Source organism: Sinohyriopsis cumingii, chromosome 6 (assembly GCF_028554795.1).
Source record: "Sinohyriopsis cumingii isolate HCF-2022 chromosome 6, ASM2855479v2, whole genome shotgun sequence".
Taxonomy (NCBI): Eukaryota; Metazoa; Mollusca; class Bivalvia; order Unionida; family Unionidae; genus Sinohyriopsis; species Sinohyriopsis cumingii.
The window spans coordinates 65,451,978-65,465,329 of NC_142966.1; the positions used below are offsets into that span (position 1 = coordinate 65,451,978).

Consider the following 13,352-nt stretch of genomic DNA (forward strand, 5'->3'; position numbering starts at 1 on the left):
TCGCATGGGTCCTCTTCTCTTCCTCAAACTGCGTCTGACATTTGGACCGTAGATAAAAACTCGCTTCTGACAGCCTTGCCTCTCCACATAGACTCGTTTCCAAGGAGCCGTATCGGTGATCTTGGTGATAACACACGACGATCTGACATACATGGGATAGTCTGGGTGGAACAGTATCGACGGTAGGAGGGTAGACGGTTCTACGTTAGACCAAATCTTGAAACGAGAACAGGTGAATGAAATGAGGTGAAACGAACTTATCTATAACGGAAGAGTTGATCGAGACGGATTGACTTCTTTCACCAATCCTAACACGCGTTGCACAAGTTCAGTCATAGTGCGGATTCTGTCTTCCAATCCGAAGAGAGCTACATGTGACGTCACATACCCTATATAGGTGCGCTAGCATCTGTGCTCATTTAGTCAATGCGACAGAGTTAAAACATGGCGGAAACTGCGAATACGATGAATTGAGATGCACCGGCTGTGGAGACGATGCTTGATGGCATAGTAGCGACTACCAAAGCAAACAAAGTTCTGCGTCCAGAAGAGAACGATTGTAATTGGGATTTAGTATATTTTATCTCTTCTTCACAAGAATTTGTTCCTGTACCAGCACATTCGCCGCCTTCTCATTCTTTACCGTTCGTTGAGGATTTTAACCTGAGGCAGAAAGAAGAGTTGGTGAAATTTACAATCAAATTTCGCAACAGATCACTTAAAAAGTTAATTATCTTCTTCTCTTCCTTTCACTTTCTCCTTTTATGAATTTCTATACTTAAAAATGTTTTTCCTTCTCCTCTTCTTCTTCAACACTTTCTTCTCGTCGCCTTGTCTGGGCGGATCCGAGTTCTTCCTCCTTGTCACATGGTTCTTCTTCATGCTCGGAGGCCCTCTCCTCCTGCTCCTCTTGTTTCTTGGATCGTTCCTCTTTTGTTTTAAGGCAGTCTGAAGACCAGTGCATGTTCTCTAGACAATGATAACATGTATCTTGACCTTTGTCTTTCTTAACACCTGTCTTGCTTTGACGTTGTATATATTTTGAAGACCAATGTCCTTTCTTCTGATAGATATATCAAGTATCTTGACTTTAATCTCGAAAGGAGGGGGAGTAGTCAGTCGGCTTCTCTTAAGAAAACCTTCGTATGACATCTTGCAAAGCTTTGGTCAGAACTTCGATCTGTGTTGCTCTTCCATCTTACTGGACGTATTAACAGTGAAACGAATACTTTGAGGGAAGACACTGAAACTTTATGTAGAGAATACACTTACTTTACATTCATATGAAAAGGACCATGGCGTTTAAAATGTAGTCATTTGACCGTTTGCAATCAAGATGAAACGATCGCACCATTTCGTGGAGAAAGGAGAAAAATGTAAGAGGCAGAAACATGACCTAATGCCTCGCACAGTAGCTGAAGTCTTGGCTCAAATCCATGCCAGCAATTTTGAAGGTGACACGAGTGAGCCACAATCCACACCTGTCACGTCTGCATCCAGACCGAGAGAGTCTACGTCAAACCATCACCATTATCACCTGAAAAGTATTATGTTACCACATTCGGAATTGACATCTTCCAGTCATCGACACGTACACCAGTCCAACGACAATTTTCACATCACCAATGGAAAAGCGACATTGTGCATGACACACTTTCTCTTCCCAAAGAGACTGGACAACGCAAAAAGGTGTTGCTGGTGAACGACCTTCGCAGCATCAAGTGTAGCATCATCCAAATTAACGACATTGAAGAAAAGACGTGTTTAGCCCGTGTCATCGTGGTGAGAAGAACGACACGGCAGAATGGAAATGAGGCTGGCAAGCTATTCAAAAATCTAACCGAGCCAAACAATAAATAGAAGCAGAACTCCTATTACAGCAAGCTGGCCTACCCAAAGACACACCCTGTGGCATTCTTAAAATGCAAAACTTGCAAGACGTCTTAGCTCTACGATACACATTGAAATTATACCCACAAGAAGTGCGTGGAAAACTGTTGTTTCGAGGCAAATATTTTAAAGACGGATAATACATTAACATCCATCATCACGATGAACATTTCGATGCCATTAACAGTATCAACACATTCCTGGGATACAGTTATTACTGTGAAGAGTGTGACTATAGGTATAACAATCGAGAGCAACACAAGCATTGCGGATCGAAATGTCCAGGATGATTAGCCTCTAAACCCTGCCTTGACAACGGACAAACACTGGTGAATTGAGAAGACAAAGGTTGACAGCAGAAAGGTGCTTGCCAACTCCTGAAATGGTGTTCAAGTTGTGGACAAATTATACTTACTAATAGTCTCAACTTGGACTTGGAACACGAATGTTACATTAAAAAATATCAACCCCAACAGAGGGAGAAGGAGCGAGAGGAAGATGAACACAAAAACGGAAATTTTCATCTTTTTCGATTTTGAATGCATGCAAGAGACCGGCATTCACATTCCTAATTTATGCGTGCCCCGTCGAATGTGCGAGAAGTGCATCCAAGAACATATCTTTAGTCATTGCCTTCATTGTAGTAAGACTCCTGGGGGACGTGAAAACATCTTTCGGGGACCTAATACACTGGCCAATTTTTTCCAATGAATCTTAGAACCTATCGAGGAGATATAGAGTCAAGAGGACATCCAACATTACGGAGATTGCTATCGCTATGCCACGGTGATGGTTCACAATTTCTCGGGGAACGATGGAAAATTTCTGCTCAAAACTATACAGAACAAAGCACCTTGAACGGAGCCAAAATCATTTCCATGCAAGTGGGACAAGTACATTTTAAAGATTTGATGTGTTATTTGTCTATGCCATTGAGCCGAATGCCTAAAACTTTTGGAATGTTCATTATGGTCAAAGGCTATTTTCCGCACTTTTTCAATACCGAAGCCAATCAGCACACCGTTCTATCACATTTGCCTGTTGATCACTACTACGACCCCGACAACATGCGCACAGAACAACGAGAAACTGTCTACTCTTACTATCAAACTCACGCCTCGGACCCCCTCGACATTTAGGAAGAAATTTCAAAGTACTGTTGTCCCAATGTTGACATTTTACGGCGGAAAATTTTGATTATTGTTCATGGAGCGCGGAGGGATCGATTCTTTGAAGAAAGCTTGCACCATCGTTAAAGCGTGTTCCTTAGTGTACCGCAAACGATTCATGCCCGAGAAGACCCTGGCTGTCATCGGCCCTCAAACGACCAATTTTGTCAAACGTCGATACTCAGTTAAAGCTCTACGCTGGCTACATTACGTTTGCAGCAAAGAAAATAAATGGATCCAACATGCCAGAAACGGAGGAGAGAAAAGACTATTGGAAATTATTCGGTGAATTTCTGGAACTTAGAAAACCCCAATATCGTTTACGAGTCTAACGGTTGCTTATTTCAGGATTTCAGATCTGTTACCCTGAACGTGACACTAAAATTCAGGTTTTACAACCTACCATGGAAGACTTGTACGAGGCCATTTGTAAGCGGCACTTGAAGTTAGAATAGCAAGGATACCATGTCGTGGAAATGTGGGAACACGAGTACGATCACTGTTTGAAAACCGATCCCGAATTTAGGTGCATCGTCGAAAGTTACAAGTTGGTGGACCCTCTGAATCCGCAGTACAGTTTGTATGGAGGACGGACGAATGATACCTGTTTGCCGTATCACGCTGACGAGGAGAAAGGAGAAGAAATCAGATACCTGGATGTGGGTTCACTGTATCCTGTCGTGTGCAAATATTGTCACTTTTCCGCAGGGTACCCACAATTATTGACGGAACACATCCACGTGGACAACATGTGTCAATACGAAGGATTGAATAAATGTAAAGGCATGCCTCACACTTACTTGTACCATCCCGTTTTACCTCACCATTGGCAAGGAAAACTAATGTTTCCACTGTGTCGCACTTGTACCGAAGCGTACATCAAAGACCAACCTTGTCATCACACTTAGGAAGAACGCGACTTGACAGGAACGTGGGTCAGCGTGGAATTGTTTAAAGCTCTGGATCTGGGATACCAATTGTTAGAAGTGTACGAACGTTACCACTTTTCCAAGACAGAGCACTACCATAAAGGCCACGAGACTCAAAAGGCATTTTTGCAGACTACGTGGATGCCCATTTGAATCTGAAACAAGAAGCCAGCGGCTATCCTTCCTTCTGTCTGTCACACTCCCGAGTACCAAAGCAAATTCAAAGAGAAGTACTTTGAGCAGGTAGTCATTACTTTATACCACATCGAGAAAAACGAAAGAAAGCGATCGTGTGCTAAAGTGATGTTGAATTGCTTGTTTGAAAAAAATGGCACAACGACCGTGTTTACCCAAGACGGAGTATTTGACAAAACCGTCCCGCTATGTCCAGATGATTGACGGCAAAACTAAATACATGAAACACGTGGTTGCCCTTCGTGAAGACTTGACCCTGGTCAGTTACGAAGAAGAACTTGAATTTGTGCAGGCTGACGAATTTGGAAATGTCATCATTGTGGCCTACGTGGCAGCCCACGCTAGCTTAAAATTGTACGAAGCTTTACACCTGTTAAGAGATCGTGTGCTGTATTTTGATACGGGCAGTTGCATCTACATCGATCGCCTTGGCCACCGTCAACAATTTAAAGTGACAACCTACGAACCGCACAATACTGTACGTTTACCACACATCAAATTGTCAGTCGACCCTTAGAAAAATTGTATCAGATCGTGTACCAGAACCGAGTGGGACTTCCCAATCATTTCATTTTGTCGTACGGTCACGTTGATATTGACCATGATATAAAAGGTGAAAACATACAATACCATTAATTCATTGTGACTATAAGCATCTATTACGTCACCAGTGTTTAAACCACTGGTACTTGAATCCTATAAGAGGACTGATTCTGATGAAAGCGTAACAATGGTCAGACATTGATCAAATACCCGAGGGCCAGAATGCTTTGGATGCTATTCATTCTTCTTACGAATTGTCTATACTGCAACGACGAAGGAAGACTTAGAGGGTTGCACAAATCTTTTACACAAACTATTATTGGTTCGAGAGGAAACTTCTGTATGGTGTGTGGTGTGCAATTTAGTGAATAAACAATTTAGATTCGCCACTAGCGTACAACCAGCTCTGTGACGAAAGTACGTTTATTACCTCCGACAAAAGAGGGTATAAAACCTGCTACCGTGCCACAAAATTTATCATTTAGTAGTACAAAAAATTCCGTGGAAGGAAGTAAATGACACTATTCAGACAGTGGAAGATTGCCAACACTTTTTACATGAACTGTTTCCATTGAATTGGGGTCATCGTGTGGTGTGTGTCTTAGTGACTTCCTTTCTGAGATTTCGTTTACCTGCCAATTCCTTGTGGACTCTTTACAGATAGTACCTATAATAAAAATATGTGTTGTTCCTTTGAATGTTCACGACAGACTCATTATCTTATAATCTTTGCGCTTTCATCTCTACACTTCTCTACCTCTACGGGAAAGAAAGATTAGTCAACGTTTAGCTACTGAGGATGCTTACAAAGATGTGTGTATAGCTTGTGACTTAAACCCTCAATGGTAAAATGTACGTTATTGGAAAGGTTTTGGTTTTGAGGCTTGAACAAAAAAGGTACTCAGTATGACAAAGATTTGTGTTATTGACTTTAAACCCTTGTTAGTCACAGTGTCAGAATAACCCAACATTGAGGAAAACTACCCCAGTCAGGACAGGACTGTCATCGACATGGACACCGCCGAAAGACCACCTGTGAGACTGTGTCTAGTGATGAAGGGACAATAAGAACATTATAAGGTGTCCCTTGGTCACCAAACCGTCGTCATAAAAATTGTTATACAGTGATTTGTTTATATTCCACCTTGATTGTTTTGATGTGTATTGTATCGGCGTACTTAACCATTTGGCTTTAATGCCTTTTTGTCTTTCGTGTTGAATTTCAAAACGTTTGGAAGAAACATAGCCTGAAAAAGTATAAAAAAATCTCTTGTATTGTGTGTGTGTTCGTTCTAAAAGTGTCATCACCTTTACTATGGCTACCTCTACTGTATTGTCTACCTCTTCCTCGACTTTCAAAGTCATTGACGAAAACTTAGATTGTGCCAGTTTCGAGGCCTTGTATCTTTGCCATCCTTTTAACATTTTAATTGCTGGACCGAGTGGTTTAGGCAAAACCGAATTTGTCAAACGTTTGATCGAACATAAAAGTCATTTGTCGGATCGCCCACCTCAGCGTATCGTGTGGCGTTAGAAACAGTGGCAATCAGCTTACAGCCTCCTGCGAGAAAGTCAAAGAGATTTGATCGTGTTTGTGGAAGGCATTCTTCAGGAAGACGACGGGATCGTGTTCGATCCCAGTCAAACCCATCTGGTCATCTTGGCCGACATGTTAGGAAAAGACGAAGAAAACATTTAACTGGCAAAGGTCATCAATGTACCAACAGTGTCATTTGCATTACTCAAAATTTATTTGAACAAAGTAAATCCCATCGCATCATTAGTTTCAATGCTCACTATGTGGTCTTGTTTAAAACCCTAGAGATAAATCGCAGGTGCAAATGTTAGCCAAACAGTTAGGAACTTCTTGGCTGATTCATGCGTACGATGATGCCATTCAAACCCCTCACGCCTATTTACTCGTGAATTTAAAACCCACTATCACAGATTATTTGCGATTTGGTACCCATTTGTTTCACAAAGGACCTGTCTTGTATACGTCCACGTCGACTTAAAAATATCTATAAAAATCTCGGACACTTCTGGTCTGTCTCACCCATAGTCAACATGACCTCCCTTCAGTCTCATCTTTGATTCGTGCCTTGTAAGGCATTAGGCACAAAAACATCCGCAAATAAGTTTTCGTGTCTTAGAAGCCAGTCTCAGAGAAGTCTTACGATGGTTTACGGTGACAACATGCCAGTTACTTCAAGGCATTATTTATATCCCTCATCAAATGAAATGCTTTTTTGACAGAAGCAAAGTAACCTTGACACAAGTGGAAGATCCCCGCATCGACACTCAAACCAATAAGCAAATCATTTTGAAACCTGGAGGTAGCGGTTCTCTAGGAGGTGTTATCATTCGCTCCCTCTTAAAATGTGATCCAAATGCCCCAAAAGTCACCCACAAAAAAAACACTCCTCCCAAACCAAAACGTATCCAAAAGAAAAAGAGCAGTGGCCTAAAGACCAGGTCACTGCTCCAGAAAAAGTAATATCCCAAGAAAAGTCCCAAGAAAAGACCCAAGAAAATACTTTCTATCCGCAAGAGAGGCACTATGACCCGAACGCAACCTTACATACAAAAACCATGAACTGCGACGCTGACAGTGGCTCCAGTAGCCTCAGGTTCTTCCATTTAACCCTTTGCTAGTGATGCCAGCCAAGTGCGATTTGTCACCCGAATTTCCTGACTTGATGAAACAATAGAAACCGGTGTCTCTAGGAACTTCTTCAGAGGCGACAGCCTCCTCATCTTTAGCTTCAGCGCCAGTGCTAACAAAGTACCCGCCCCGAATATCAAAGTCCAAGAGAGATGGGCATGTAACAGAGTTTACAGAATTAATCCAAGCAAGAACTGACTCGGTTTAGTCCGTTGTGAACCCCTCAACGTCCAGTGTTGCCTGTCATAAAGTACCGACAATCAGTGGCGACGAACTACACTATAAAAAGAACCTGTGTTAAACGATGGGCATCAGTGTTTTTGTGCTCCTGAACGCAAAAAAGTCCCCAGCCGGAAGTGCACAGCATCACCAACGTAGTGAGACCCCACATCCGAAAAAACAATTGGCCCAACATCGTTCACCCAAGAAAAGACACAATCGTTCAAAGAAAAAGAGGAGCAACCAAAGGGGAGAATCATATGATGGGACAGTAAAAGAGTTAGTCAAAATACTGGTTACAAACCCTACAACTTATTCAAACAATATCTCCCCAAAAATTAAAGTACAAGGACGTGTGCAAAGTCATCGACGTTGGTGTATTTGGTTTGTTCTCAGGAGCAAACAAAGATGTCATCACCTAGAAGCCATTCCTCAAAAAAAAAAAAGAAAAAGGAAAGGACTTCCACCTCGTTTAGTCAAACATTGGTGCATGTTGTTGGTCCTGTCCAAACAACTCATTCAGACTTCCTCCAAAGACGTCGCTGATACTGTTGCAAATGTTGCTTGAACGTCTTCAAAGGAATGACACATCTGTCTAAGCATCAGAAAGAATGCTTAGCCAAGCGTAGACACATTCTTGGCCAAATGGTGAAGAAGAAGATAACCAGCCGTAAAAAGAAAAAGATGTTAGTGCAACGCGGTTTATTTGTGCACTTGATTGTTATGACCCTTGGTGAAAGGAGTATTGGGAACAAGGGACTCATATGAGCTCATGGTGCACAAGGTGGTACATGATAAAAAAGACCAAGATAGAAGGAACCTCTAAGGTGAAAAGATCCCATGCGTGTACTATGGAATCTGATGGAAGGATGAATGTTGACTTTAGTCCCTTACAAACGATGTTTGGAATTCCATCGTTGGCAAAAACAACGAGCCCCCCATTTACCTCGAAATCCTCATCTGACCGAGTTATCCCAGTTACAACACGAAGCTGGATTGCAGCGATTTGTCAGAAACGGAAAGATCGCATCAGTACGGTCAAGTGTTGCAACGATTTCAACTCTTTCACCAGAAAGTGTTAGACGAAACAGGTCCACCGACTCTGAAAGGTTTTAAGACCCTGATGAAATGTCCATCACCACCGCTACCCCAGTGACCAAAACCGACGCACCCCCAGAGAGACCAGAGGAAGAAGAGGCACGAGAAGTCTTTCAAATACCGTCTGTGGCTTCCATTCATAGTAAGATTTCAGCGTAATTTTTGACCCCGTCTCCCACACCCCAAACGAGAACAACTCAACGCTTTGGTTATAAAGATGATGTCCACTCCTCCGTCAACATAACTGAAAATGAAAGAAGGGAAAGCAGATATGAAAAGAGAAAGCAAGACAAAGCCATCCCATTACCACCACCACCACCACGACTTCCTCGACTTGTACTCCCGTGGCACGTCGGAAACGTAAAGCCCAACCTGCAGGTTACGGAGGAGTTCAGAAATTGCATAGTGCAGCCGAAACTCGACTGAAAAGTGTCCGTTTACCCCAAGTGTAACGATGGTTACAAGAACAAGTCAGGTACACCTTACCCAAACCCATTCAACGAAAATTTTCCAGAAATCGCATCCGAGTGGAGGGTATCAATCATCAATGGCAAGCCGATTTAGCCGATGTCTCTCATGTGACCACCTACAATCGTGAATACAAATAGTTGTTTTGTGTCATTGAAGTCTTATCCAAATGTGCATGGGTTGTGCCATTAACTTCCATATCGTGCATTGAGTTAGTGCGAGCCCTAAAACTGGTGTTGAAACAAAGTGGTTGTCACCTTTTTCGATGGTAAACCGACAAAGGCACAGAATTTCTGAAGCAAGCTTTCCAGAAACAATTGAAGAAGCAACACCTTCATTTTTTCACCACTGAGAATCCCGAAACCAAAGCCAGAATCGTGTAATGTCATCAATTAACCTTGAAAGAACACATGTGGGAAATATTTTACTCTTCAACAAACTCTCAAGTACATCGACGTCTTACCGCTCCTGGTTAAAGAGTACAAACGATCTTACCATCGGATCATCGGATATGCCCCCCCCCCCCCCCCCAATAAGTGACTCCCGATAACGAAGTGACCGTCTTTGAGAGCCTGTTCTGTACGTCCCCGACTGCGACTGCGGCTGTCCCCAAGAAAGATGAAGTGCTGACGACGGAAGATTGTGTGCGCATTGGCAAAAGAAAATGTACTTTCGACAAAGGTTACTGATCTAACTAGACCACCGAATTGTTTCTTATTACTGGACGAGTTTGTGGCCGTCATCCTGCCGTCTGTAAATTGGAAGACATAAACGGGGAAGTGTTAAAAGGAACTTTGTACTTGATCGAGTTGCAACGAGTGACCAAACAAAAGACGAAGTGTACGACATCGAAAGTATTTTAGATAAAAAACCTGAAAAGTGGGAAAAAGACGTCTCAAATAAGTGAAAGTGCGTTGAAAAGGATGCCCTCCCAGATTTGATTCTTGGATCGTCGTTTCGCAGTCATCGACAATAAAAAGAAGTGATCATCATGTCCTTCCACACAGCTTCAATAGCAACAGCGATCACTCCTTCAACGAGCTCATTTCTGCAAAATCTACAAAAGCAACCCTTGTGGGTGTGGTGTGGGAAACGTGTGATTAAAACTCAAATCGTCTTTTTCAGCCAAATCTTTGTGGTGTATTGTGTCAGAAGACAAATAATTGTGGACTATTTTGTTGAACAGCTGCATCGGTTACCTTCTACCCAATCCTTCCCAATAAATACTATAACGGTAACAACGGGAGTCTTGCGGCCAAAACAAAAACAAGTTTGCTTTTACAGTTTTGACAGCTGCTGACGATCCTCACAATGTGGGCTTTAACGACTGTCGAACAAAAATCCTGTAAGGACGTAGTTTAGAACTGATGGATCGTGTGCATTTTGGATACGTGGCTGCAAGAAAAGGATTTGCTGAAAGATGTGGATGTCCACCTGAGACTGGATCGAAACAGTACCGTTTTCCATTCGATGGTCATTGCCAACGAGTACAAAACCATCATCCAAGAAGCCAGGCTCTACGTGTTACCCAAGGTGGGAAACGACATCAGTGACACTTTGAGCAAGCGAAGTTAATTTAGGTAGACAGTCAGTCAGTCGGTCATTCGAACCATTTTTCATTTGATATATACTGCAAAAAATTAGCTGTTTGTGGAAAAGAAGAAGGGAAGAGATAACATAAATAGAAGAAAGTTAAACGCCCCTTTTCAGGGCCACTGATATATCTCGACAAGATATCTTCTCTTGCTTAATTATTTTAGTCGATTGTATAGTTGTTTGTGTAATATATTTTTGTACATTAATCTATATTTGTGCGATAGATCTATGTCTCTATTCATGTCTCTAACCATGTCTATATGTTAATGTCTATCTACGTCTATACATGTCTCTAACCATGTCTCTATCTTTATGCTTCTATTGTATTTGTCCATACCTACAGTAGCGTGTATTTAGGTCAGCCCCTTGCAACACTGTTCCTAACTGCTCCGCCCGATTGATGTCAGCCACATGCAACATTGTTGTCAGTGTCCAGTACCTTGACATCATCCCTCTCCAATTCATATTGTACGTATACAGGCCCACCGTGTTAAATTCCCCCTTGTTGTATATCCCCCAGCCTATAATTTAATGGTAATTCCCATTGTTCTTATATTCTTTGTCCTTATATCTCCCCAGCCTGTATTTTAATGGTAAGTTCCATTGTTCGTATACGCCCCCATTAACTACTAATACAAACGCGCTTTCGTGAATGATCAATAATATGTCTTCAATCATTTTACAGATTGTAATGCAGTCAAATTCCCGAAAATAATGTATAGGCTTTATTTAAATATGCTAGGTTATACGCATCATTAACTATCCTTGTTTGCATTTCAGCATGTCACGTTTTGTATGCCATTATCTTTCTTTTCAAAAGAGTTTTAATCGAGAATTTTTTCAATCACACTTGTTTAGCCATTACGACAACCCGTTGAGCATTCTGAAGGATGTCGAAGGATTTTGTAGTTCTTGGCGTATACTAGGACTTCAATGTTTATTCGTGAAGACGTTTCTCTCTCCCGAAAGGCTGTACATATCAAATGAAATTGTGAACGTGACCCACATACCAGGGGGCTTTGTCTCCAGACTTATCGAGGTAATCATTCTATCTGCAAAGGTCGATAATTGTTTGCACCAACGATCCATTTCTCAGTGAATTTCTAAGTAGTATAGTTACTGTATGTCTGTACAGTGTTGGCTCATGTGCCAGACACACAAACAATCTAGCTTGAATTTTTAAAAATTTCTAAACACTACATTACCACATACACCCACTGGCATTTTTTGCACAACTAACACCTTATCCTGCACGATTTTGTTGTTATTGGATAGTACAATTCATGGTTCAACTTCAAAATATGACATTTTCGTTTGTCGAAAACAACAAGATGCTATCCAACCTAACGATACAAACGGAGCATTAATACATTATTAACAACACTTAACCTAAGGATACCAAAGAGCTTCTTTCTTCTATTTTTTCAAATATTATGTGTTTATTAAATGAGGTTATTTCACATAGTGGATACATGTTTAAGCCCTCCTCACACCCAAGCGTTAGAAACAATGAAAGTGAGACGGATTTCCCCTGTCGCCCTTAATTCAGATATATCTAATGTAAACCACTGTTTACTATTGTTGTTGCTGAGTGCATTTAGTATTTATGTGTTACGGTGATGTCAAATGTTCATATACATGTTATTCTGTGGTGAGCGTGGTGAGTGAGTACCATGTGAGTTGCTTGCATTGCATGTGCCTAACATATAACTGCTGATTACATTAACATGTTCCCCCTTCCATTGTTCACTCCTCCAACGATTCTAGGAGTCAACTTCAACATTTCTGGGTGCAATCTATTTCTCAATATTTTGTAAATGGCATCGAAGAAAATAACTGCTGTACAAAGTTAGCATCTGGTAATCAAGTGGCATTCTAAATTCTTTTTCATAAGCAATCATCTGAACAGCTTATGTAACAATGTTTTCCATAATAAATGCTCCTGGTCTTATCTTTTTAAATTTGTCTATTTAATCTGATCTAAGCGATTATAGTAATCTAGTAATCATACATCTTTAAACCCCACCATAAATCTTTAAACCCCATGAAAATTATAAATACCTACTATAAGAAATGAATATTTCACAAGCATTCTTCATAGATGTGTTCACAGCTGCATTGTAAGCATTAGTATTAACAAAAATATTTTAATACAAACCAATATTACGCCTATATTACCAAGTTAAGCCATCGTTTAGATTTTATACTACTTCATGCCACCAAAATAATGAAGCGTTTGACCAAGCTGTTTAACACTCAGAGGTTTTGTGTACGAGGAGTTATACATATTTCGTATGCTGCCACCGCTATTTATATACTTAATTAAATTGTTTTGGGACTTATTTCGGGTTGCACCCAGCTCACAGATCACATGATCACTATCTCCATTTAAAACAGTAAAGAAAACATATTAGTACGTTATCAACGTGACAGAAGGTTGGAAAAGGCATTGCGTGTACGTTGTCTAGGTTTCTCTAACTCAACAATGGTGTGAGCAGTAGAATAAGTAAAAAGAGCTTCCTCTAAAATATATACATTCTGAATAACTAAACCGTATTTTTCGCAACCGTTTCTTCAGGT

General features: G+C 41.1%; 1 long non-coding RNA gene across 1 annotated transcript in view; it reads left to right on the forward strand.

Annotated features, from left to right (window-relative positions):
• Positions 1-13,352, forward strand: part of LOC149797109 (uncharacterized) — a 39,576-nt gene that overhangs the window by 5,998 nt on the left and 20,226 nt on the right. Inside the window, exon 3 of the long non-coding RNA XR_016421496.1 lies at positions 11,631-11,811. This is a non-coding gene — a long non-coding RNA (uncharacterized LOC149797109). The remainder of the gene's footprint in view (positions 1-11,630; positions 11,812-13,352) is intronic.